Here is a 27,735-nt window from a genome sequence, read left to right on the forward strand (position 1 = left end):
ACCTTAGGTCTGGCTAATGTCATGAATGAGGATATAACTACTGAATTTTTTTGGCAGGAAGTATCATGTAGTCAATCAACACTGGCATTATAGGAGCTGGGGATAATGATTATTGATGTAGCTGAGTCACCCTAAGTGAGCAGAGATGCCCAAGGACACAAGATAGAAACATGAAACACATAAAGCAGGTATCCAAGCACCTATAGGTTAGATAACAAGAGTCAAATGTAACCTCTGCTAAAAATGAGAATCAGGACATTAGATATGGAAGGCCTGGGTAGTAGGTACCCAGTAATTTAGCACTTGATAGGAGATGAGAACTAGGTCACTGCCAATGTTGCCAAGAGGAGAGTGTTGTGACCTCTGATCCTAGAGCAGAGAGTGTCCAGTCTTGGCTATCTGCTTAGTACAGAGACCAATATTTATGGCTAGATAAAAGGAAAAATTTTCTAGATTACATTAAATCTGTGCTTCCCACTATAGAAGTTATTTGCCACATGTTGACTATTTAATAAATTCAAATCAACTAAAACAAAGTTAAAATTTAGTTCCTTAATCACATGAACCACATTTCAGATACTTATTACCACATGTGACCAGGGCTACCGTATTGGTAGCAAAGATATAGAACACTTTCATTATCACAGAGAGCTCTATTTGACGATGTTGTTCTATACTATAGCAGTCATAAAGACTATCCTTCTAATACTGTCAAAATGTAGAATCTACAGCTATCTGTAATAAGACATCCCTATGACAATGTACATTAAAGAAGCCAAAAAAATGTTATTATGTCAAATTTAGTGAGGTTTCTGAAAACAGTATTTTGATGGAAGAATTATATGAAGTTTTGAAATTGGTGTTCATATTGTTTACTGATTTGCATATTGTTGCAATAAATAGAGTTTTTTTTCACTGAGGAGCATCTATTAAAAAATCTATGGGAATGGATCATAACTTATATACAGAACTGCTGAAATTATATTAAAATCTATTTTTCTCACATGTATACTGTGTGCTTGGTGAAGCGTTTTGGTTTTTGTGTTACTTGAAATTATCTCATCTCCACTGATGGCCGAAGGGAAAGCTGATCCTTCTTTCTTTCATCAAACTGTCAACAAAGCAGCTTCCTGTTTTGAGTACTATTTTTCATTGTGTTTAATACAAATATTTTTAAGTATGCTTTTTCATTGTATTTAATACAGATTTTGTGTTTAAGTATGTGTCAGAGTCAAAAACAATGCACAAGGAAAGACAGAAAGGGAGACATTAGACATGCTAAGGAAAATGGAGTAAACTTTTAATTTTTTTTCCCTGTCAAAGTACATTAAACTCTCAGAGAGAACCATTTGCATTTATGTCAGTATCTAACTTTTCTCTGATATCTTACACCCATGACCCTGAGAGTTACCCCCCACTCAATTTTGTGGCTTCTAGAGGAAAATCCAAATTTCTTTGTTTGGGGGTACTGCTTTTTGGCTTTGGCAAAGGTTCTTGAACAGACCTGGCCACTGATATGGAATCAAAATACATGGGGTAGACATAGCTTGTTGATTCCACACTGGCTTAAAAATTAACTAGGCAATTTACAGAAGAGGATGCATGAATACTAGAGAAATGCAGATTAAAGCAATAATAAGATACCATTTCATATCTATCAGACTGGCAAAAATTAAGTGTCAGGAGCTGGAATTCTCATAAACTACTTGTGGGAGTGTAAGTTTATATATCTACTTTGAGTTTAGCTAGGTCTAGCAAAGTTGAAGATGCACATATTCTGTGAACTATCCAACTTTTATATGTATATATTTATCTCCTAAAGCAACTCTTGCATGTGTATAAGAATGTTCACTATAGCATTGTTTATAAGAGCAATCAAAATAAAGAAGCAGTCAGAATAAACAACAGCTATATATATATCAACATGTATGAATTTAAAAATATGATATTAAATGAAAAAAGAAACAGAATTATGTATCTGGTATAGGATATAATATACAACTGAAAACATGTAAAAATACCACATTTTCTTACAAACTCATATGTAACAACAATATGAAAAAAGGTATTGAAAGGATAAACGCTAAACTAAGTACATTAAATTTAAAAAATAAAAGCAGGTTCTGCCCTGAGGACACAGGAAACAAACAAATAAATGTGATTTGTTATTAACTGTATTCGACACTCCCTTAGTGCTTTCTCTTTGCTTTACCAACAGAAGCTTTCAAAGTTGCTTAAGTCCTCTTTGTTTAAAACCTGACTGTTGGCTTCTCCTTGACTTCTTGTTACAGGATAGGTCAGGTTATCTGTGTCTTCAGACAATCAGAAGAAGTTCTTTTTACAAAAACAAAACTTTTCCATTAATAGGGCATTTTATTTTATTTTATTTTATTTTATTTTATTATTATTATTTTTTTAATATATGAAATTTACTGTCAAATTGGTTTCCATACAACACCCAGTGCTCATCCCAAAAGGTGCCCTCCTCAATACCCATCACCCACCCTGCCCTCCCTCCCACCCTGCCCTCCCTCCCACCCCCCATCAACCCTCAGTTTGTTCTCAGTTTTTAACAGTCTCTTATGCTTTGGCTCTCTCCCACTCTAACCTCTTTTTTTTTTTTTTTTTTTTTTTTTTCATTCCCCTCCCCCATGGGTTTCTGTTACGTTTCTCAGGATCCACATAAGAGTGAAACCATATGGTATCTGTCTTTCTCTGTATGGCTTATTTCACTTAGCATCACACTCTCCAGTTCCATCCATGTTGCTACAAAAGGCCATATTTCATTTTTTCTCATTGCCACGTAGTATTCCATTGTGTATATAAACCACAATTTCTTTATCCATTCATCAGTTGATGGACATTTAGGCTCTTTCCATAATTTGGCTATTGTTGAGAGTGCCGCTATAAACATTGGGGTACAGGTGCCCCTATGCATCAGTACTCCTGTATCCCTTGGATAAATTCCTAGCAGTGCTATTGCTGGGTCATAGGGTAGGTCTATTTTTAATTTTCTGAGGAACCTCCACACTGCTTTCCAGAGCGGCTGCACCAATTTGCATTCCCACCAACAGTGCAAGAGGGTTCCTGTTTCTCCACATCCTCTCCAGCATCTATAGTCTCCTGATTTCTTCATTTTGGCCACTCTGACTGGCGTGAGGTGGTATCTGAGTGTGGTTTTGATTTGTATTTCCCTGATAAGGAGCGACGTTGAACATCTTTTCATGTGCCTGTTGGCCATCCGGATGTCTTCTTTAGAGAAGTGTCTATTCATGTTTTCTTAATAGGGCATTTTAGATAGCACCTTCAGGACACCCTATGAATCCCAACCCTATTTTCATTTATTTATATTTTCATTAATTCCAGTCTTGTGTCAAAAATTTTTGAGAGGCTTTTATATGCTAAGTATTGGGAATACAAAAATGACTAAGAAATGGTTTGTTCCATAAGGAGCTCACAGTCTATAATGGCATACACAGTTATTTACAACACAGATAATTACAATTTTTTTTTAGCTCATGCTTTAGAGGATGCTAAAAAGGGAATTGATTATAATATTACTTAAGTTTTTTTCCCTTCAAAGTAAATAAAAGAATAATGTCTTGAAGAAAGAGAATCATTTGTATTTATAGATCAGTGTCACATTTTTTCTGGTATCTCAAATCCATGACAACTAGGGTTAAAATTTATGTTTCCAATCAGGCCTCCTTGAGCTCCAAATTTATATATCCAATTTTCTACTGTACATTTCTACTTGGACATTTTAAATTTAACATGTCTGTAATGGAATTCCTAAATTTCTTTCCCAGATCTACTGTACCTAAATTCTTTCCCATCTCAATAAATATCAACTCTATTCTAGGTGCTCAGATCACAAACCTTGAAGTTAACCTTGATCCTCATTACAAGTTAACCTTGATCCTCATAGTTTCCATTTGCCCCTCTTTATGCCTTCTAAACTCACTCTGTGTACCAAGAGCACTGATGAGTGAGTTCTCTTTCTCTTTGACTTCCATTTGGGTTCAACCAATGAGAGGCACTCAGGAGAGTTGAGGGACAGTAAGGTTGGTGTCCTTTTCCTCTCCACAGCTCTTTCCTTGCCATATTGCTGTAGGATGGTTGTGACCCTTTCATGACCCTCTCCGTACAACTACGTTCTCTTGGTTCCAGCCACCATTCTTTCCCCAACAGCTTCATTCTATAACTAGCCCTTGGGTGTATCATTATGCCTTGTTGTCTTCCTTAAAACTTGCCCCATATTTTTGTAAATACTTTATTTAACTCTTCTCAAATTATCCAGTGTAAATGTGCCATTACCATTACTTGGTCCAGGCCAGTCTATCTTGCTTGAATTATTGTGCTAGCCACTCAGCTGACATCCCCTGCTTTCTCCCTTGTCTCCATATAATCTGTTTTCCATAGAGAAGCTATAGGTTGATCCTTTTAACATGTCAGTTAAATCCCATCACTCCTTTGTCTGAAAACCCTCTAATGGACCCCCATATTAATTTGAATAAAGGCCAAAGTCCCTATGATTGCCCAAAAGGCCCTACAGGATAGCTATGGTCCTCTCTTTCTTGTCTAACTTCATTTCTGTTACATTCCTAAGGGAAAACTGTTTCTCTTCTCAAAACACTTCTGACACAAAAAATGTGAGTTTTCCATGCCAAACAATTCTTCAGTGCTCTGTGGACACCAGCTGGGTGTCCTACGATTTAATTAAATTCTCATACTAACAAACCAGAGTTAGCACAGACTGCCCCCACAACAGGTTAAAGGCTTGATCCCACATGACTGCCCCCCCTACTTCAGACACCAATTACAAGTCATGGGTCCCCAAGTTATCCACACTTCTGTCCAAGTTGGATACAAATCAGTGGCTCCCCAAACCCCTATTCGGTTTGATTATTTGCTATCATACCTCACAGAACTCAGGGAAATTCTCTACTATTACTTTTTTATTATAAAGGATACAAATGAATCACAAGATGAAGAGCTACATGGGGCAAGGTCTGGAAGGTTCCCAGTGTAGGAGTTCTTTTCCTGTTCCAGGAGTTTCTTCCTGGAGGGATGCTCCACCCTCCTGGGGTAAGGATGCATTCACCAACTCCGGAGCTCTCTGGACACCTCTGTCTAGAGTTTTTATGGGGCTCCATTATACACATAGGTATGGTTGATTAAATCATTGGCCATTGGTGATTAACTCAATCCCCAGCCTCTCTCCCCTTCTCAGAGGTCAAGGGTAGGGCTGAAAGTTTCAATTCTCTAATCACATAGTTGGTTCCTCTGGCAGCCAGCTCACATCCTAAAGCTATCTAGGGGCTCATTAACTGTCACCTCATAAACATAGACTCAGGTATGGTTGAAAGGGGCTTATTATGAATAATAGATACTCCTCTCACTCTTATCACTCAGGAAATTACAAAGATTTTTGAAGCTCTATGCCAGGAACTGGGGATGAAGACCAAATATATATTTACTCTATCAAAATATCACCTCTTCTTTTTGCTCTTTTTTGTTCATCATATGTTTACCTACTAATGTTCCTCAAACAGGCACGCACCTCAGGACCTTTGCGTTTGTTGTTTATTCTTCTTGGAATGCTCTGCTCCTAAATGTTCTCATGGATCATATTTTCAGCTCTTGCTTAATTCAGTTCTTGCTTAGTTGACATTCTTGGAGAGACCTATTGTGACTGTCTTATTTAACACTGGAACCTCTTCTACCTACTTAGCTTTATTTTTTTCTATAACATTTACTGCAGCTTAATATACTTTTTATTTTTTAATTTCTTTTATTATCTGAGTTCCATGACTGGAAGGTAAATTGCATGAAAACAGAGTATGCGTGGGTTCACTGCTTGACCCAAGGTATATAAAAAATATTTATTCCATGAATTATTGACTGAATGTAGTGAATTAGGAAGGCACACAAGAAGCCTGTGAGGGTCGGAGAAGACTGAGAAATTGGTTTTATTCTTCTGTTTTCTCACCCTGGCTTCACCAATATGCTGCCACTTCTGAATGGAAATTCTAGTTAGTTTGTGCCTCCAGACCACAAAATCTGTCAGCTCACTATGCCAAGAGGCAGATCTAAAATTTGAAACTCAGTTGCAAAACATTCCTCTTTTAAATGAACATCACAAATGCAAGACTCAAGTAAACAAAAGCATAGATAGTTTTGTTTCCATTGGAAAGGACAATAGTTCTAGAGTGTGCATTGCTTCCTAGTATGATTTTTCTTGACATGCTTTTTTCAAGGCAAGCTTTATGATTAATGAATTTGCAATACCAAAAACTTTAATGTGCAATTTAATAATTTTGTTCTTTAATAGCAAGAGGAATTATGAAAAAGAGATTACTTAATTTTTTTCATAAATAGCAATTTAACTGAGGGAAGTTGCCAGTAAATATCTGCTTAGTGGTTTTATCATATCTCATATACAAGATTTTCTGTATTTTTCCTCAAACATACTTTATACTATGAAGCTTCAATTAAGACACCAAAATTTAAATCAGATATCAAATTTCAGTTCATATTAAATAACTACAAGGAATCTTAAAAGATCCATCCTGTTTTTTTCATTCATATTTCACAGAAATTTTAAAAAAGGGACAGTTTGTATAAAATCAATAAGAATAGCTAGACAACAAAAAGGGAACTTCTTTTGTGAATATATTATACTGTTTGTTGACCATTGAGATACAAATTTTTCTCATAGTCTAATTAAATCTCCTCAAATTTTTGTGATGTATCTTAGTTTTGTAAGTAGATTTTGAGACACATCAGTTATTATCAAGACAAAAAAAGCATTTACTGAACTTCTGGTGTGTGTCACTTATTTTGCTAGACATTTTCACCTGTGCTTGTTTGTTTGTTTGCATTGTTAGCAATGTCTTTATTGAGATATAATTCATATATCTTAAAATTCACCCATTTAAAGAGTGCAATTCAGTAGGTTTTTTAAAAAAGTATATTCATAGAGTTGTACAATTATCACACAATCAAACTTTAGAATATTTTTATCACCCTAAAGGGAATCTCTCACCCTTTAGCAGTCACCCTCCATTTCTTTCCAAACTTTCCAGCCCTAAGCAACACCTAATCTACTTCCTATCTCTCTAGATTTGCCTATTCTGTACATTTAATATAAGTGGAATTATATGTGTTTTTTTGTGATTAGTGTCTTTCACTGAGCACAATGTTTTCAAAGTTCAGTATTGTAGCATGTATTAATATTTAATTCCTTATTATTGGCAAGTAATATTCCACTTGAAGGATATATACCCCATTTTATCCATCCATTCATCAGTTGATGGACATGGATTGCTTCCATTTATTGGCTATTATGAATAATGCTGTAATGAACATGGTACAAGTTCTGGTGTGGATGTATGTTTTCATTCTTCTTGGGTATATGTACCGAGCTCCTTATGAGGAACTGACTGTTTTCTAGAGCAGCAGCACCATTTTATATTACCATCAGCAGTGTATAAGAGTTCTAACTGTTCTACATTCTTCACTCTTTTATTTAACAATAGTGAATAATATTTATTTATTAATATTTAACAAGTGTTTAGCTGGATGGATATAAATTTTATTTTATATGTGAAGAAACAAAGACTCAGAAAAAGCATAAATAATCGTAGAAAACCACAAATCTAATAAGTGGTAGAGCTAGTTTTTAGCTCATTTCTAATTTTAAACCTTTACCCTTCATTCATTCTAAAATTGTATATTTTCCTGAAGTAGTTTTGAGGATCATTTACATTTAGCACATATTTGTGTCTACTATGTCTTTGGAGTTGGGGAAGCAATTAACTCAATTTGCTTGTAGTCTGGTGAGATTAAGGTCTCAGAATTGTTTACAGATAGGTCAGCAATTTTAGGTCTATTTGAGGACCCAAAGAAGTTTTGTTTATGTGGCTTTTTGTCTATTGACATACTTAGTATTAGTATACTTAGTATTAGAAATTAAAAGTGAAAATAATTAAACATTTGTTAATTAATTTAAATAACAAATGTGTTGCTAAAATAGTCTTTACAAAAATACCTATAATGTCTAAAAAATAATTTAGTGTGAAGAGTGATATTATCTCACTTTTTTGCACAGTTATTTAATGTCAGGCTTAATGGGACATAGTTGAATTCTCATGTCTGCTCCTGCATTCAATCTGTTGCAATCTGTTGTTTTGGTTGAAGTATGTGAAGCACCATGCATATATGTGTTTAGAAAATGGAGTATTTTAATAACTTTTATAGATAATTATGGATATGCTTCTTTGTAGTATAATTTACAAGTAATATAAAGGTTAACTGCAATTTGGAATCTGAAAGATGATGAGTTCTTCACATTTTATTACATCATTTTAAATTCCATTGGTCTAACATACTTTGAATGGATCTTTTAGCAATGTATGATTTTATGACAACATGGGTTGGTCATTTGGAAAATATTGGATCACTGAGTTATATGGAACTTCTAAATGTTGATGTATTTCATGATACAATATAAAATAATCACATCCACCAATGTCACATTCATAAACAATTTGATTATTGAAAACAAATACAGTCAGTTGTTTTCCTTGAAGTCAAGAGACTCTCTTCATATTATATTTGAGAAAATATATTTTAAAATCCAAGGTATGGAAACAACCCAAGTGTCTATCCATACATGAATGGATTAAGAAGATGTGGTATATATACAATGGAATATCACTCAGCCATGAAGAAGAATGAAATCTTGCCATTTACAAAAATATGGATACATCTAGATGGTATAATGCTAAGTGAAATAAGTCGGTCAGAGAATAGCAGATACCACATTATTTCCCTCATATGTGGAATTTAAGAAACAAAACAAATGAACAAATTAAAAAGGGGAAAAAAAAAGACTCTTAACTATACAGAACAAACTGGTGGTTCCTAGAAGGGAGGTGTTAGGTGGATTGGCGAAATAGGTGATAGGGATTAAAGAGTACGCTTATCATGATGAGCACTGCTTAATGTGTAGAATTGTTGAATCATTATATTGTATACCTGAAACTAATATAACACTGTATGTTAGCTATACTTGAATTAAAAAAAAATTAAGTTTGAATGCTATTCTTTTCCTGTCCATTATTCTTTCAAGTAGAAATGGCATTCTATGGAAAAAAGCTATTAGTTTGGATCTCGAAGAATCACACAAATGCTTTTCCTCAGGAAAACTATTGTTATTTTTGTATGTAGCAGAAATACTTTATATGTAATTAAAGTATACTCTAAGTTGAGATTTAATAAGATTAATATATTATTTTTACTGTTTCATCAAGAATTTTTAAGTGAAACTGACATTTAAAAAATACCTGGTTACAAAGACTTCAGTGACCACTAACTAGTACAATTCAGTGCTGCTGGCTTGATTTCTGATAAGGCATAGTAATTTTAGATAAGGCACCCATAATTTTACTTATTATTGGTTTTACACCATTAGGGCAAATGTCAATGCAGTGAAAAACACAAAAAGGATCATAGTAATATTATAAACATAATTTTATGGATATAGCATTCATATAAAAGTGGACCCAGATGATGTCCAAAATACTTTTTGAGAAGTATGAGTCAAGTGATAGATGTAAATATAATGGTAGTGTGGGGAATAAATATTCTCTTTCAAGAAAGTTAAATGTTTATTATTTTTTAAATCTTTGATTATTATTCAGTAATACAAAAGTATTTAAAACATTAATTTACAAGGAAACAAATTTCTTTAAGTATCTTCTCACCTCAAATTCTATGCCCTTAATTTTCCTTAAGTGACCTTCAATAGAAATTATTTTTATATTGGGAAAAAATAACTTCTAAACAATTACCCTTGAGTGAGAGATATTTTATTCTTTTTTTAACACATGATTTTATTTAGTCTGTCCATTAAAAATGAATATTTGAGAACATTTAATGATATTAATGGATTTCAAATTAAGAGTTCAACTTAATATTTTTACATTTCAATATCAGGTATTAATAACAGAGGTAGTCAAAATAATTATGGCCAAAACTATTATGTCAAAAACTTATAATAAATGCTTGGTGTTAGTCTACACACAATTCAGTTTTTGGTGTAAAGTTTTTTGGCTTCAAGAAAGAACATTTGGTTTGCTTCACTAATGGGAAAATCTCTTAATGCTGGGATGTCATCTTCTTGGTATTTCTTTTGCTGTTGACTTTTAGCATAGTTGTCCATAACTGTATGAATGGAAATGAGTGGAGATGTACTCATCATGTTTATTCCAAATGATAGTACATAACCAATAACTGTAGTAGTGAAGTGGTAGGCAGGCAGTGCAACTGTCCAATATTTTTGAGGCCAATAGGTTTAGTCTAAGGAGTTTAGTCAAGATTCAAGAACAAAAGCCCCTTCAAGACATAGTATGTAGCCTAATTGGGACTTACGAACAAAGCCATAAATTGTGGCAATGGCGATGGTGAATTTTCCACAATTTTCCCTGTGGCTTTAGACAATCTTGTCACACTACAGCCAAGATGCCTGGGGAATAGGGCCTTCCATCCTCCCTCCATGGGTGTATGGGAGTGTGGGTGTTGAGATATTGTATTCTTAATAATTCTCAAGAATTGTATACTATCACTTATAAATGTACATTATTGCACAATATAATATAGAAATAATATAAAGTATAACATAAAATTCTCTCTCTGTTCTACCCCTGTCAGCCTATTTTTAAAATAGCATTTTTAAAATAAAAATGTGTTATGCAACTTGCTTTTTTAAAAACTTAATATAGATTTATCTCATTCTTGAGGATAAAATTTTTGTGGATATCTTGTGGATATCTTGAGGATAAAATTTAAAAGAGTACATTGAAGATACTCAGTAAATATTTGTTAAATGAATGAATGAATTCTTTACATTATCTTAAGAGCTGCCTGCGTAATATACCCAGATCAATGAAGAATAATTTGTTTATCCATTCCTCTTTTGATAAACATCCGCTTATTCCTGGCTTTCAGTTTTAAAGTAACACTACAGAAGAGAAAAAGGGTGGAAGAATGCTTCAGGCAATATGAATAGCATGGATGATGAGACCTAGAAATGTGAGAGAGAAATTACTTTTCTGGGGAATTTCATGTTTTTAGTGAAAGTAGTGTGCATGTGTGTGTGCATTTGTGGTTGAGGGGGGCAGGTGTTAAAACTGGACAGAAAAGGTGAAAGATAGGATGAGATGGGCAAGCAAGTGCAAAATCGTAAAGGGGAGTATGTAGCCATTTAAGAAAAAGTCTGGGGGCACCTGAGTGGCTCAGTTGATTAAGTGTCCAACTCTTGATTTTGGCTCAGGTCATGATCTCATGGTTGTGGGATCAAGCCCCACGTTGGGCTCTGAATTGAGTGTGGAGCCTGCTTGGGATTCTCTCTCTCGTCTCACTCTGCCCCTCCTCTGCTCACGGACACCCTTTCTCTCTCTCTCTCTCAAAATAAATAAACATTAAAAAAATTAAATAGTCTGGACTTCATTAGTGGAGAACCATTGAAGAGTTTAACTGGGTGAGTGACAGGCTCAGGCCTGGATTTACAACTTCCATCCTCATCTGTGCAGATGTTGGAATAAAGTGATATTTTGTAGTCAGTGACAGTTGTCTTATTTTAGAACTTTTTTAAAAGTTCTAATTTGAAAAGCTATATCATAATCCTGTATCATGTAACTTGTGTTCACTGTTAGGATAGATTCTAAAATGGATTTTTAACATAGCCATTATATGACTATATCAGCAAATATTTATTGAATGTTTACTATGTGCAGCGCTGTTCTAAGTGCTTCACTTGTATTAATTTGTATTAACTTATTTGATCTATACAATACTGAATTTTATAAGAGAAATCAATAAGATCGAAGTTATAGCCTTAGGAAATAGTGGAACTGAAATTTAAAACTAGGCAATCTGGCTCCAGAGTCCATGCTGTTAAACATTTCACCCTACAGCTTCCTAAATCAGATTATTCCTATAATATGTAAACAAAACCCAGTGGACTTACATATGAAACTGTTAGTCAAGAAATCCAGTTACATTTGTTCATGTACAGAGTGACATAAGTTCAACTTATATGTTCTGCTTTTATTCCATTTTTTTCTTCCGTAAACACAAAGAAGCAAAAATATATTTTGCGAATTAGTTTGCTGATGTTAATTATAGTGTCACATTATAAAAGAAAACAGTTTTTAAATTTGGTGAAGTTCCTCTAGCTGAAAAAAAATCACATCTGAAAAATTAATGCTGGATATCAATTAATCCAGCATTAATTGATATACCCATTAGATATATATGGGTATATATGTATTGTTGGGTATATATGTATTGTTGATCAAGAAGAGGCTGTAAAGCAACCAGAGAGTTTTTTGGGGTCTTAGGGATTGCAACCTGGGAGACACAGAATCCACAGAAATCGAAAGTGTGCTCCCAGTTAGGAATGGGAATGCAGGCTTACAATGGCAAAAGACATAAGGTTGTGTAACTTGTTTTGAAAGAATTATGATTGGCACTGGCAGAGTTTAAACTGACTACCTAATACACAATTGGTTACTTAGCTAATAGGCTTTACATCATTTCTATTTCAGTTCAAATTAGAAGGATGTGTTCAAGGAGGTGGTGGAGTTGCAACTGACAAATTGCAGTTGACAAAAGTAAAAAATTCATGGTGTTCTGACAGCTGAAGCAGGAGACACGCATAGGTCCTCGTTGTCCTTTTGACACTATTTTGAAGGACTCTCCTAGCAGTGGTTATTTCATTTTGAATCTTCTTTCACATGTATATGTATATGATATGTTTACATTTATAGTTCTTGGTCACATAAATTGCTTTTTCTCGTGCTACCAAGATACTAATGATCTTTACAGATACAGGCAAGATTGAATGATTTTCATAAAAAAAAACTAAAATTGCAGAGAGTGTCTATACTCACAGAATATTTCTAGATTATAGCCTATAACATAGCTGATAGGACTGGAATCCTTAACAGATTATCTAGTCCAACACCCTCATTTTACAGGTGGGGAAATGGAGGCTCAAAAAGCTACTTGTACAAAGTGGCAAAAGTAAAACTAGAACCCAGATATCAGGATTTATGTTCCAGTTACTTAACACTATACAACTTGATAATCAAATATTTTTATATGCTCTGTTAACTCTTATTACACAGCTTGAAAATTATAAGATGAACATCATACTGTTTTGGGGTTTTTTTTTCTATTTCTGTCATTCTCTATGTACTAGCCAACAAGAAACTTGTGAAATATATACTTACGTGATTTATCTGACCTCAGCTTGAGTTTTATCTGTTCAATCTTTATCAGTTTCTGCATTTCTTTTATCCTACATTCCCAAAATGCCACTGATTTTTTAAAATCACTTTTCTGAAAAAGAGAGAGAGAGGCAAGCCAAGAAACAGACTCTTAACCATAGAGAACAAACTGTACCAGAGGGGAGGTGGGGTGGCAGATGGTGAAATAGGTGATGAGCATTAAGGAAGTGCACTTGTTGTGATGAGCCTGCTGATGTTATGAAAGTGCTGAATCACTATGTTGTACACCTGAAATTAATACTACACTGTATGTTAACAAGTTGGAATTTAAATAAAAACTAAACAAAAAAAAAAGACACCTGTGGATTTTCAGCTGCACAGGAGGTCAGCACCTTTAACCTGTGTTGTTCACAGGACATCTGTAGTATATGATCATACTGAAGAAAAACATTTGCCAGTTAAAAACAGACTCAAGTTAGATTGCCCCCTTTCAAATCTTTTTGTTCTGCTTATTTTTTTCACAGTGTTATGCTCCTTTTTTTTCCCACTTGACATTATCACACAGGCATTTTTTTCAGTTTTAAAAGGCTTTTCCTAAAAATAGTTAAAAATCTGACTTGCCTCTGTGTAATCAGCACCTGAATACAGATAGCCCTGTTCACTTCATCGCTTCACTACAATTGGACTTTCCATTTGTTATTAAGTTTTTCACTGTCATCAGTATTGTTTCAGTGAATATCTTTTTTAAGATATTTATTTTTGAAAGACAGAGCACGAGCAGGAGAGGGACAGAGAGAGAGGGAGAGAGAATCAGAAGCAGGCTCAGTGCTGTCATCGGAGAGGCCGATGTGGGACTCAACTTCAACAACCTTGAGATCATGACCTGAGCTGAGATCAAGAATTGGAAGCTTAAGTGACTGAGCCACCCAGTGCCCCTCAGTGAATATCTTTCAACACATGGAATTTTATCCTTAAGAATGTAATCTCAAATAGAGAAAATCTTGTTAGAAATGAAAAAATAAATAAAACCACTTTTTGTTATGATGCCTTGTTTCCTGAGGAACTTAAGAACAATGTTCTTTATATAGTTCTTGCTCTTATTTAAAGGAAATTAGGATCTGGAGAACCCCTCAGGCACTCAGGTTTTTTAATACAAGAGCCAATGAAAACCAAAGATTCTTGTGGCCCATAATATTCCTGTTGTTAAATTTGATCAGTGGTGGGCACTGAAATCTTTCCAAGTCCATAAGTAACTGTTTACCTATGAAACATCCTGATTTTCTATTTCTTAAAAAGTATCATTTAAACTCTGATTAATCTCTGTAACCCAGCACATACGAAAACTTCCATGCTGAGGTTTCAGAGTGAAAATGTTAGTATCTTTGGACAAGTTGTGCTTTTGAAAATATTTCCCTATTGATTGCTTCTGTCATTGACTAGCATTCCATTGTTAGATTACATGATAAGCTTGAGGAAGTCTAAATAAGAATCAATATTGCTTTTTAAATGGATAGAGGAAAATGATTACCAAAATCAACTATCTTGCAAAAATGATTTTTTTAAGTTTATTTATTTATTTTGAGGGAGAAGAAGGGAGGGAGAGAGGGGGAGTGTGTGTGCAAGGGAGGGACAGACAGAGAGGGAAAGAGTAAATCCCAAACAGGCTCTGTGTTGTCAGCATGAAGCCTGACTCAGGGCTTGATCTCAGGAGCAGTGAAATCATGACCTGAGCTGAGGTCAAGAGTTGAGCACTTAACCAGCTGAGCCACCCAGGTGCCCCAAAATGATTTAAAGTGGATTATTTCACTTGAGTTTTTCAGAGGTGACATGTTACAGTGAAAGGATCAGGACTTCTATGTTCTAGTCCTAACTCAAATTACCTTTATGACATCAGGCATATCACTTTCCCTTCTGGCTTTCAGCTTCCTGATTTTGTAAAATTTGGGAGTTGAATGACTTCTTTGATTCTTTACAATATTGATTTTCTGAGTCTATGATCATTTAAATAAGTATACTTTAAAAAGACACTTCAAGTTATTTTTTTTAGATAATTTTTTGAAAAATCACCTTGACATGTAGATTAATGGTGGTAAAACCAGTGATGGAAAATATGGGGAACAAACAAACTGTGATAGGGAAAAATGTGAGGTATTTTTCTTTCTTTTATAATGCTCCCTTTCCCCCCTTAAAAGTCTCAGATAGGCAGTGAGCTTTGTAACAACTGTTTGCTTATGTTCAAATTGGGAAGTACATTTGGAGCTATATACATATACACATACCAGACATGCACACACACACACACACACACACACACACACACGCGCACACACACACACACACGCACACACACACACATATGCACTCTCTCCCTTCTTCCAGTTCTGTTCTTAGGTGTATGGGGTCAACCTGGGACTTCAGTCTGGGGAAAATAAGCACAATGTTACTCTAATGCTAATAAGAACTGTAAAACTTCAAGATAAGAAAATGTATTCTCGGAATATCAGTCTAAAAGAATTGGCTGTTTTTGAAGTGGAAAGATAAATAGGTTTGAATTTAGGTTTTAAGATCGGGCTGTGTGATTTTAAGTAAATCTTGTGTCCTCTCTGTCTTTTCTTCCTTTGCAAATTGGTGATGCCGATAATAATAGCTGCCTTACTAGGTGGTTTTAAGGCTCAATGTATGTGAAAGCACTTTCTAGTACCTTTTTAGTTGTTTTGAATTTTGGTTAATTTTTTCATTTAAATTCAAGTTAGTTAACATACAGTGTAGTATTGGTTTCAGGAGTAGAACCCAGTTATTCATCACTTACCCAGTGCTCATGCTCATCACTCATTCAGCCCATTTCCCCACCCACTTCTGCTTCAGCAACCCTCACTTTGTTCTCTGTATTCGAGTCTCTTATGGTTATAGTTGTTTTGATTTTTATTATGTCTAGCCTATTTTCATGTACAGATTAGTGGAAACAATGTTATCATTCATGTATACTTACCTTATACAAATGAAATATTTAATAATGTTCCATATCCATTTTGATATAAGGCCATTTTTATGATAGACTTTTATCACTTTAGTAACTCAAATAGAAGGTTAAAATGAGTAGCCTATTACTGAATAATTACTGTATATTTTTTATCTTGGTAGAGTTACTAACCTGGTAGAATTTCTACCATGTTTCTTATTTTACAATGATAATGAAATGAACCATAGTAATAATAATATACCTCACCCTTGCTGATGATCTCAGTCTTGTATTTCTTGGGTTGCCAGAGTAAACTGTTATTGGCTCTTTCCAAATGGCCTTAACTGCTGTTGATTATTCAGTTCATCTGACCAAATGGAGGGAACAAAAGAGTATATATAGTCAACTCTTGATTACCTGTGTTCTCAGTTGCACAGATAATTCCAAACAGCAACTACTTCAGATGTTTATATTTAGTTCATGAATGGATTTAAGAGCTTACATTTAAATATAGCCATGTCTGATAATCTGGGAATTCACTTGTCTTTGGCTTGTTGCAATGATAATTAAAACTTGGAAGTGTTTTCCCTAACTCTAAAATATTTTTTATTGCCTAGAATACATTGGCCCCCAACTCTAACTTGTGGATCTTCTTGGGAGAGTCTTGTTTATTTGTTTCCTTCCTCTCCTTGCCATACAAAAGACTCACATGTGCTTGAGTCACTTTTGCTCCTTTTTTTTTTCTTTCTGCTCTGAGTAGGTGAATCCACTCTCTGCTTAAAGTTGGAAAACTAAATTTTTATACATTTGTTAATAGTTATTGTTTAACTGAATTTGGTTCCAAATTCACACCAAATTATTTAGTTCTATTGACATTGTAGAGATTTAACACTTGCCTTTGGATTTACGCAGTTTTGAAATGTCTTAATTGATGTTCACTTTAGTATTTAGATTTTTTTCCTTAAAAAAAAAAAGATTTTCTGCTGCCTCTGATAGAACTTTTACAACTATGAACTAACACTGTTACAACGTAACTCTGGTATCCCTACAAAACAGTGCCTGAAAAATTCCAGAAATGGCAGAGTCCTTTTTCCCAAATCACACTTAGTAGATTTTCCTGTATTTTGGTGTTTGCTTCCTTTCCCAGTGCCTTTTAAATCTTCACTTGGTTTAGATCCTTCAGTTGTTAAAAAATTATTGATGGTCTTTATAATAATCTACACTTTATAAAATATATTTATTTATGGGATCCGGGTAGGAATTGTATTTAATTTAATTGTACTTAATTTCAATTCCACTACACTTGGTAATATCTGGTTAGAACTGCCTGTGTGTAAGCTTGAAAATTAGTTTAGGACTCAATTGTAGCTCAATTCTGGAGGTATAAGGGGTTTCTTTTAATTCTCCTATTAATATAATTTGGGAATTACTTATTTTTCTATGTTGGGAAGAAGTTTGGTAAACAATGTTGTGTTGATTTCCTAGAAACTTAACTATAAACTCTCTGGAATAATTGTAGGCATGTAGATTTTTTGTAGGACTGAGGGAAATACTTTTCTCATAGAATTTACTCAAAGGCCATTGACTCTATGGTTTTTGTTGACTATAAGTCTGGTATAAATTTCCAAAAGTTTGGTTGACTTTTCAACTTAAAATAAACCAGGAAAGTTTTGGTTTACTGTTTATATTCTAGATAGGACTTTCCTTTTTTTCCTTTACAATAATTTTCATTACTTCTTCATTAGATATATAACCCAAGGCCTCAGAATCTTCAGAAGCAAATGCAGGTTTTTCATTGATGTGTGTGTTGGTATATTTATCATATGAAACAAGAACTTGTGCTTAATATCAAAATTGAAATTTTAAATGACAGATTGGTATAAGATTTAGACATTTAAATATTCTTATCATTTTCAGATGGACATTTTTGTGTTGTTTGGCTTATTACTAAGTAAAATTATAAGCTTGTCTCTTCTAAAATGAGAAAAATTAGCATGACCTTGTATCTCCTTAATTGGGAATTACATTTCATGGAAAATTGATTGACTATTTCTATGAATGCTATATTAAAAACTTCTCTTCAGAATACTTGGCAAATAAAGAGCATTTGTACCAGCTTTATGAAACTAAGATTATATTGTTAGGATTACTCTAGATGATGGGTCTATTATATCTATATTTGTTGATTTTGAATTTCTGCATATGTTCAATAGTGATGAATTGAGCCTAATTATTCTATAGAATTTCATCATCCATATTTCAGGCTTACCAAAAACATAAAATTCATATAGAATTTTTACAAAATTTAGCAACTTTAGGGTTCTGTTTAGGTAGCATTATTTAGAAACTGACATTAAGTGAGAATAAGTTATGACTATATTTGATTGCCTGGTTTACACCTGTGTTCTTGATGTACTATTTCACAGTGCCTCCATTCATTTAATAAATGTCTTAATTTGGATGACAAATTATCTGAATTAATTCACATAATTTCTTTCAACAAGTATTTGTTAAAGATCTACTATGTGTCTGGACCTGTTTTAGGTACTGGGGAAATAGCTAATAGTAGACAAATTAAAAGACAAATGACATCAAGTAAATGTCATTTGGTAATCAGGTAAATTGTCTTTGTCATGGAACACAACAAAAATGAAATATGTCATTCTTGCACAATAATTGAGTACTGCTGGAATCACAGCACATTAAAAAGACAGAAAGACAATGAAATATCACCTCACACCTGTCAGAATGACTAAAATCAACAGCACAAAAAAAACAGGTGTTGGCAAGGATGTGGAGAAAGGGGAACCCTCTTGCACTCCTGGTGGGAATGCAGACTGGTGCAGCCACTCTGGAAAACACCATAGAGGTTCCTCAAAGAGTTAAAAATGGAGCTACCCTATGACCCAGCAATTCCACTACTAGGTATTTACCCAAAGAATAAAAAATACTAATTCAAGGGGATACATGCACCCCAATGTTTATAGCAGTATTATCCACAAAAACCAAATTATGGAAACAGACTAAGTGACCATTGAGTGATGAATGGACAAAGTAGATGTAGTATATATATGCAATGGAATATTACTCAGCCATAATAAAGAAGGAAATCTTGCTATTTGCAATGACATGGATAGACCTGGAGAATATTATGCTAAGTGAAATAAGTTAGTCAGAGTAAGATAAATACCATATGGTTTCACTCATATGTGGAATTTAAGAAATAAAACAAATGAGTAAAGCGGGGGGACAAAGCACGTGAGAGGCAAACCATGAAATAGACTCTTAACTATAGAGAACAAACAGAAGGTTACCAAAGGGGCGGGGGGTGGGGGGTGGGGGGGCAGTGAAATAGGTGATGGAAATTAAAGTGTGATGAGCACCGGGTGTTGTATGGAAGTGTTGAATCACTATATTGTAGATCTGAAACTAATATTACACTATATGTTAGCTAACTGGAATTTGAATGAAAACTTTAAAAAGAAAAAAAATTAGGTCAGAAGCAAAAAAATAACAGAAAGGACCTATCAACATTTTTAGAGAGGTTAAGAGATATACTATAGATGTGTCAAATAGGATGGTAAGAATGCATTATTTTTAAAAAGTCAGTGAGTAGTTAAATTTTTTCAACTTTGTTTTAAACTGGTAGGTGTAGAAGAGACAAGCTGGAAATACTCATTTAACTTAATTATAATTGTTTTTTTTTAATTTTTAAAAATGTTTATTTATTTTTGAGAGAGAGAGAGAGAGAGAAAGGCAGGGTGCGAGTGGTGGAGGGGGCAGAGAGAGAGGGAGACACAGAATCCAAAGCAGGCTCCAGGCTCCGAGCTGTAAGCACAGAGCCCAACGCGGGACTGGGAGTCATGAACTGTGAGACCATGACCTGAGCCGAAGTTGGACGCTTAACCAGTTGAGCCACCCAGGTGCCCCAGTTATAATTGTTTTTGACAAGTAGAGCAGAAATCTCAAATGAGGTTGCTTGTCACTTGTTACAGCTTATTAGTACACCTGTTATTAAAGAAACTATAGAGAGTGAATCAGCTGAATAAAATCTTGGCTAGTGGAGGTATGCAAAACGTAGCATTAGCAAGCTGCATAGGAGGCATAGAGTTTAAAATGTTGCGAGACACTGACCTGGATCATAGATAGTAAAATAGGCAGGGTCACCTTTCCAATTTTTGAATTCAATCAAAGAATGTATTTTGTATTAAAAAAGAATACTTTCTTAAAACGTTCCCCTAAAAAAGCTTTGGTGGCATAAGAACAGCTGAATGGGTTGGCCAAACAACTGTATGTAACTTTTTTTGTAGTTCTTTCTTTCAGCTATTAAAAATTAGAGGGGTACCTAGGTAGCTCAGTCAGTGGTTGTATTGGTTTCTGCTCAGGTCATGATCTCACAGTTTTTGGGATTGAGCCCGACAGAGAACCCTGCATCAGGCTCCCCACTGACAGCACAAAGCCCAGTTGGGATTCTCGCCCTCCCTCTCTATCTGTCCCTCCCTTTCCTTCTCCTCTCCCTCTCCCTCTCTCTCAAAATAAGTAAATAAACTTTAATAAAAAAGAATTAGAAACTGTTTTCTGATTACAGTATCTTGCTATATAATTCAGTTTTATTGCAGAAAGGTGATGTTAGAAAGGGTTAATACAATAATATAAGTCCCTTTGAAATGTTTTTTGTATAATTACTTATCCACATAATGTATGTAGTCTTTCAGTTGATTCTACCTTCTAAATTGTATTTGGTGTTCAGAGAAGTGTTTAAATTTTTTTTTCATACAGTTAAAAATTTAATTTCTAGGTATAACATCTTCTGAGTAGAGAATTTTCCAATCTGTTTATGTAGACTCAGTCCTCTTAGTCATTAGATTTTATTAATTATTTACAACATTTTAAATAATATTAAATTATAATTTTCCTAAGTATAAATTAGTTTGCCTTTTAATACCATTAAATCTACCAACAAAGTGTTTAACTTTTAAAAAAATGCAAAAAAGGACTTCATGAAGACTGTGTGAGGTCATTGTCTTCAACTAGTTGTCATTTTTTTCCCCCTAGAAACATTTGTGTTTTACTGGAAAAAGCCTGGGCTTGGGGATCAGATCTTCTGGCTTAGAATCATGGCTCTATTGATTACAAGCTATGTTATCTTGGACATATTTTAATCTTATTTAGCTCATTTTCTTAAGTTTGTCGAAACAGATAAAAATGCTAAGTACTAACACTTACGCATAGGAAGTATTTGGACCATCATATGTGCTCAAAAAAATGTATATAGAATCTGTGTCTACATTTCTTTAGTTTTTCAAATTTCATTATTTATCTCCTTTAATTGGATTTGATTTTCTACTGCTTACATAGCAGTGGAGATGATTTTCAATTTCAGACAGTTAACAGTAGTAACTAAACTGGCAGCAACTCAGATATGGCTCAAATACTGCTGAAGTCTAGAGCAATTCCATCTGGTTTATCCATTGCTGTGGCTACCTGTCTCCAACTATTCTGGGAGCTAACAATTTAGATAGAGTTGGTTATGAGTTCATTTCAACTTCATTGAGCACAAAATAAGTGGTAGGCACCGGTAGTTAATTTGTGCTTTGTCATGGAGATGAATATTACACAGAGCCTGGCCTTCAATGGCAGTCAGGTAGAAGTACCCCTTGTGGCCTATCATTTGCTCTTCCTCCCCACCACTTTTCTCTATAGAATTATGGATGGCGCTAAGATTCTTATCTAATTCACAGCAGGGGTTTTAAACCTGGGTGGGGAGCCAACAGAATCCATCAGACAGGATGTACTTAAGATCTGTGCGTTTGCAGAGCCTGCCTCCTCTGCAATTCCTCTGGGACTACTGGAGTTATAACACCTTTTACAAGCAAAGTTCTTTTTAAATATCACTCTTAAATGCAACAGTTGCAATCATCTTCTTGTTGCCTTTTCAGATTTTTATCTCTTCAAAAGGTGGCGTCTGGAACTACTGAGGTTATTTTTCAGCACTACCACATTGACTGTGGCATTCTATTCCCTATAAGGCTCAGATATTAATACATGTTTTTTTCTTCTTCTCTGGATCACATGGCCAACTTTTGCCTTCAAGTTAAAAAAATTAAAAATCCTTATTTATTCACGTGACAATGGTAAAACCATAAATTTTAAAGTTGCATTAGAAAATGATTTTTATAAACTTGTTTTAAAATTCCATTTGTAACCTGCAAGTATTATATGAAGTGATCCTAACTCTTTTAAAATCTTGAATCATGCTTTTCTATGCATTTGTAAGAGAATGTCCCAGTATGAAAATAGGACATCCTATTTGTGACTAAACTGATCTTTGTTTATAGGCTGAACAAACATACATTGACTTTTAATGTAATTGTGAAAAGAAAAAGGCCTTGAAAATGTTTAGAAATATTTTGTTCATGTTTACTTTAGCATGTTAAAAATCATCTGTGATGGGATATCCTTAACCACTTCTGGACTGAGGTTTTAATTGTCTTTCTTTCTTTCTTTCTTTCTTTCTTTCTTTCTTTCTTTCTTTCTTTCTTTCTTTCTTTCGTATTCCTTAATATTTATGCCCTGAATATTATGGATTTTACATGGGAAACATTAGATAACATTCAAAAAACTCTCTAAATGTAATGTGTTGGTTTTTAAAAAAAATTTTTTAAACATTTATTTATTATTGAAAGACAGAGAAAGAGCGTGAGCAGGGGAAGGGCAGAGAGAGAGGGAGACACAGAATCCAAAGCAGGCTCTGAGCTGTCAGCACAGAACCCGACACGGGGCTCAAACTCACAAACTGTGAGATCATGACCTAAGCCGAAGTCAGATGCTTAACTGACTGAGCCCTGTAATGTATTTTTATAATAAGATGATGATAGCACCTATTGAACCCAGAAATCAATGTTGAAGTCAAAATAGTGAACAAAAAGAACTTGCTACTTATCCAACTGTATTCAGCTATTAAAGCACAATCAGACACAGCAAATTCAAAATCAATATGAAATTTCCATTTCCCCTTTACGAACTCATAATTCAAGTTTGTAATGGTGGAATCTGTATTACTGGCCTGCTCTCTGATCAGATACTCAGTACAGTGATTTGGGAATCTGTGAACTATTTGTGATTCTGTAAAAACTCAAATACGCAATCTCCTTTAGTTATTGTTCAGTTTTGTTTTAATTTAAAGTTTTTAGCATACTTCTGATTTCAAAGTCTTAGCACTAACAACAGCTAGGTCCACTGGGATGTCCTGATGCCTATGGACAAAACAGGAGGAAAAAAAAATGGCATGGACTGGGCTATCTAGATTGCTAATCAAGTAATTAGGGGCACACCTAACTAGGTGGGGGATTTGAGAAGGAGTCTAAAAGGCCACTAAGAGCCAGAGAACTAGCCAAATCAATCTGTTGGGGAAAACTAAAATTCCAATATTTGAGAGTTTAGGGACACTTACTAGGTCTGATTGCATTCGTTCAAACATAGGAATACAGGTGGGGAGTCCTCAGCACCAGGAGTTTAGAATTTGGAGAAATAAGATTAGGTGGAGAAAAAGAGAGAGTATGGGAGTGAGAGATTGGGTTGGTAATGAAAAGCAACTACAAACAATGGTAGATATGTGTGTCTTGTGCTGAAAGGTCAACAGAGCTAAGTGCTAGTGGATTGAGCTATCTTAAAGAACAAAAGGTGTCAGGGGCACCTGGGTGGCTCAGTCAGTTGAGCATCCCGTCCGTGGGTTCAGGTCCCATGTCGGGCTCTGTGCTTACAGCTCAGATCCTGGAACCTGTTTTGGATTCTGTGTCTCCCTCTCTCTCTGCCCCTCTTCAGCTCGCTCTCTCTCTCAAAAATAAGTAAACTTTAAAAAAAAACAAAAACAAAAAACAAAACAAAACAAAACAAAAAAAACAAAAGGTGTCATATATCCTTCCGTAGGTAAATTCTTTCTTTTTAGTAAGGACCTCAGGATACATTGTATTAAACACACACACACACACACACACACACACACACACACACACACACACAACCTAAAAAACAAACCTCCGATAGAATTTCAGCTACATTGTCGGGGTGAAGTTGTTTTTAGAAGGTGGATCATTTAGGAGTACTATTCTCCATTCATCATAGGGTTAAGAGGGCAGACTTTGTAGCCAAACTGCCTGATTTTGAATCTTAGACATATAACTTAATAGCTTAGGACTTGGGCAAATTGCTTGACCTTTTTATGCCTCGGTTTCCTTATCTTTAACATGCGGATAACACTATGACCCACTGCATAGGATTGTTGTGAGGAACAAACAAATAAATATATAGAAAGCTCTTCCTAAGCAGTTGCTTAAAAAGCAATTGCTATATAAGTTTAAGCAATTATTATTATTGTACAATCACGCATATTGGGCTAGGGAAAGGATTCCCTTGATTTACACTAGGCAAGTTGTAAATACCGGAAACGGGGAAGGATATGGTGTGTTTGTACAAGCAACTGTTCTAAGTCTTAGTTGTATCAGAGAGGTTCCTCAGTCCTTCGTAGGAAAACTTCCTACACTTCTCCAGGTAACTTCCTCTTGGCTAGCACCTGACCATCTCAGCCGGCAGCCACAGTGCACCCTAAGACAGCAGCACACTTGATGTGTGCAAATATTTGAGTGTATTTCTCAGTCTTTCATCAGTGTTGTAAATTTTGTATCTGGAATGTTTGGGAATGCCATGGTCTACAAAATCTTTGTATTTGGATTTGGAACCAGGAGGCCATATGCTTGTTGAGGAGAGAGGTTTTGGAGAATAAAACAGCAGGGGATCTTGACTGCCAGGCAGGGTGCTAATTTCCTGAGTAACTCCAAGCATATCACTTAAATCAAGATCTATTTTTACATCTGTAAGTTGTCAAAGTTCAATTTACTCACCTCTTTGGTTTTCTAATTGCCTAGCCTAGCTTTTAAAATTATTTTGTAAATAAAGCCTTACTGAGAATTTGAGCATTTCTCAGTCTTACGTGGCATTAAAATTCTAGGTCCCTTAGAGCATTACTCCTGACTTTTAGAAATTCCCCACGATGTATTCTAACTCTGATGTAAGGGAAGATACCTCTTCCTTCACCTCCAGACTTCCTTGGATTAGGAATCAGAAGGCCTGAATTCATATCCAATCAAATGATCTCTGGTCAAGTTTCTTTACTTTTTGAAAGCTTGGGGTTTTGTCTGTGAGATGAAAGTAACAATGCGACATTTGGGATGAGGATTAAATAAGGTAACACATAAAATTTCTTAAGACAATACTTTGCTAAATAAGGCCTTTTTTTCTTAATCTTTCCTTTCCTGCCTCCTAATTCTGATGGAACTTCTTGAGAAAGAGCCAATTCTATATTCAGCACTATTGAAAAAATTCTTTTATTGTTTTTTTTCCCTAAAGGACCAAAGAATTCCATGTTTCTGAAAGGCCAAATATTACAATTTTTATGTGCGAATTATGGAGATGTAGCCATTGACCAGTTATCATCCATAGAGAACAGTGATGTAAAGGCAGCCTGTCTTCTGCTGAAGGAGGGATGTTTCAGGATACCTTCATTTCCGGATCCCAAAAGGATGAGCTAATAAAGCACAACGGGCTGAAGGCCCAGCTGTGAGGTTAGGAGCCTAGATGGCAGGATTCCATGGATTGTTCTTGCTCTTTTGGGATCTGCAACATGAATAGACCTCAGTTGATCCAGGAATAGACTTCCTTTTGCAGCTAGAGAGAGAGGAAGCTGAAGGAGAGGTGAGTGTGCCTGGAATAGACAGGGGAGTTTGATCTTAATTTAGGGAGTTCCTGGGTATTCTTGTCTTGTTTGTACACAGTAGATTTTAATAACATTTTAAAGAGAGTTGTTTACATTTTAGGAGGGAAATTCTCATACATTTGGTGGGAAAAAAAACAAAAACAAAAACAAAAACCAAAGACAGTCTGTACCTCACTCAGTCCATGAGCCACATTTCCTGTGTAGTGGTCCCTAAGTGATTCCTAGGAGCACAATCACTGCATTTATTAAACTTTTATTTACTAAGAAATGGACAGTAGCATATGGGAGCAATGACAATAGCTGACTGATGAGAAAACAAAGAAATTCCAGTATTTTGCTGTTTTGAAAAAAAGTCATTCAGAATTTAGTCATATTGGTTCAGCTGTTGTAACCAAAGACTGATAAGATAATAGAGGTCTTTGTGGTGGTTTTGTACTGAAATCCTTTATCTTTATGATGCACTGGGGCCCTTTAGAGTGGAAAGCTTTTCAAACTGCTGTTGGATTCAGAACTCAAATTAGCTGCTGGTACACTGGGACAGGGGTTCCTTTCTCAGGCAGTCACCACAAAGTAACTTTTATCAGGGGACCTTCTGATAGATTGTTAGTTTCTTTAGCTTACCCTATTTATTTTTTGTTGACTTTTTGCTGCCCTATTTTGTGACATTTAAAAGAAGGCTATATCAAAAAAGGCCAATGCTAAATGATGGACTGTGCTTGTGAAGTGGGGACATCACAGCCCATCTGATGTGTGAGGAGTCTGCAGCATGAGCACAGCAGTTTAACCAGGTTACCTGTGGGCAGAAAAGATCAAATGCAGCTTTCTTTTATGACCAGCATTGTATTTTGGCTTTCTTCTCAAACAATGTCCATTTGAGAAAAAAAAAAAATTAGAACTAACCAGGGAATTCACTCTTAAGAGCTTTTCTTTTCAACTTAATTTAAAATCTTTCTGGATTGTTGGCTGAGTTCTTTGGTTGATGCTGCTTTGAAATTACTGCTAAGTGCTTTAATCTTTCTAGGATTGCTGTGGAGAAGTGTGTCTCCATCAGAACTCCACTCCAGTGTCACTGCCTTCCCTCCCCATCATTCTGAACACACATACTTGTAGTTCACCAGGTTTCTTGTAATTTCATTGTTAAGTCTTATTAAGCTTATTATAATGATGTGTGATTCAATGACTGAGCACGTTTAGGTGGAAGTCTTGTTTTAAATTCCCTGAGACACATTTCTAGATAATGCCATTTGTTGATGTTCGTTTTATTTGGCTTGGTACACATTACGTTTTAACACCATTTCCCTTCATTTCATAAGAGGGAAGAGATAAAAACTATGCAGAGAAACTCACAAAATTTAATTTGGCCAACTCGGTGAGTGAGCTTCTCCCTTCCCTCTTTTAGTCTGTCTCTCTTCCCACTGCTGTGCTGGTTTCTGGGTTTTCTCATTAGAAAAACTGAGTTATCACCACATATGTTATCACTTGCAGGGGACAGCTATAAAGAGAGTAACCTGTGTGAAATGTTTATATTGTTAAAGTCCTAGGTCTGAGAATATTGTAAGAAGGTGAGGCAAATCTCTAGTAAAGTGCTCTGCAAGGTGCCTGCCTTGTCCAGATGTTGAGTCCTCTGTAACTTCCCAATGCCCAGTCTTATTTCTAGCACCATGGACTGTCACTGTGGGTGAAATTAACTAGCAGAGTGCCGTGCA

At 35.1% G+C, this 27,735-nt stretch overlaps 1 protein-coding gene and 1 pseudogene across 27 annotated transcripts in view; one reads left to right on the top strand and one right to left on the bottom strand.

The window, feature by feature from the left end:
- The window catches only part of SOX6 (SRY-box transcription factor 6), a 697,806-nt gene that overhangs the window by 459,267 nt on the left and 210,804 nt on the right, over nt 1-27,735 (top strand). The window lies entirely within an intron of this gene.
- On the bottom strand, nt 10,094-10,563 carry LOC109271186 (phosphatidylinositol N-acetylglucosaminyltransferase subunit P-like; annotated as a pseudogene).

Source organism: Panthera pardus, unplaced genomic scaffold (genome assembly GCF_024362965.1).
Source record: "Panthera pardus isolate Hobbes unplaced genomic scaffold, ASM2436296v1 HiC_scaffold_12, whole genome shotgun sequence".
In the NCBI taxonomy this organism is placed as follows: domain Eukaryota; kingdom Metazoa; phylum Chordata; class Mammalia; order Carnivora; family Felidae; genus Panthera; species Panthera pardus.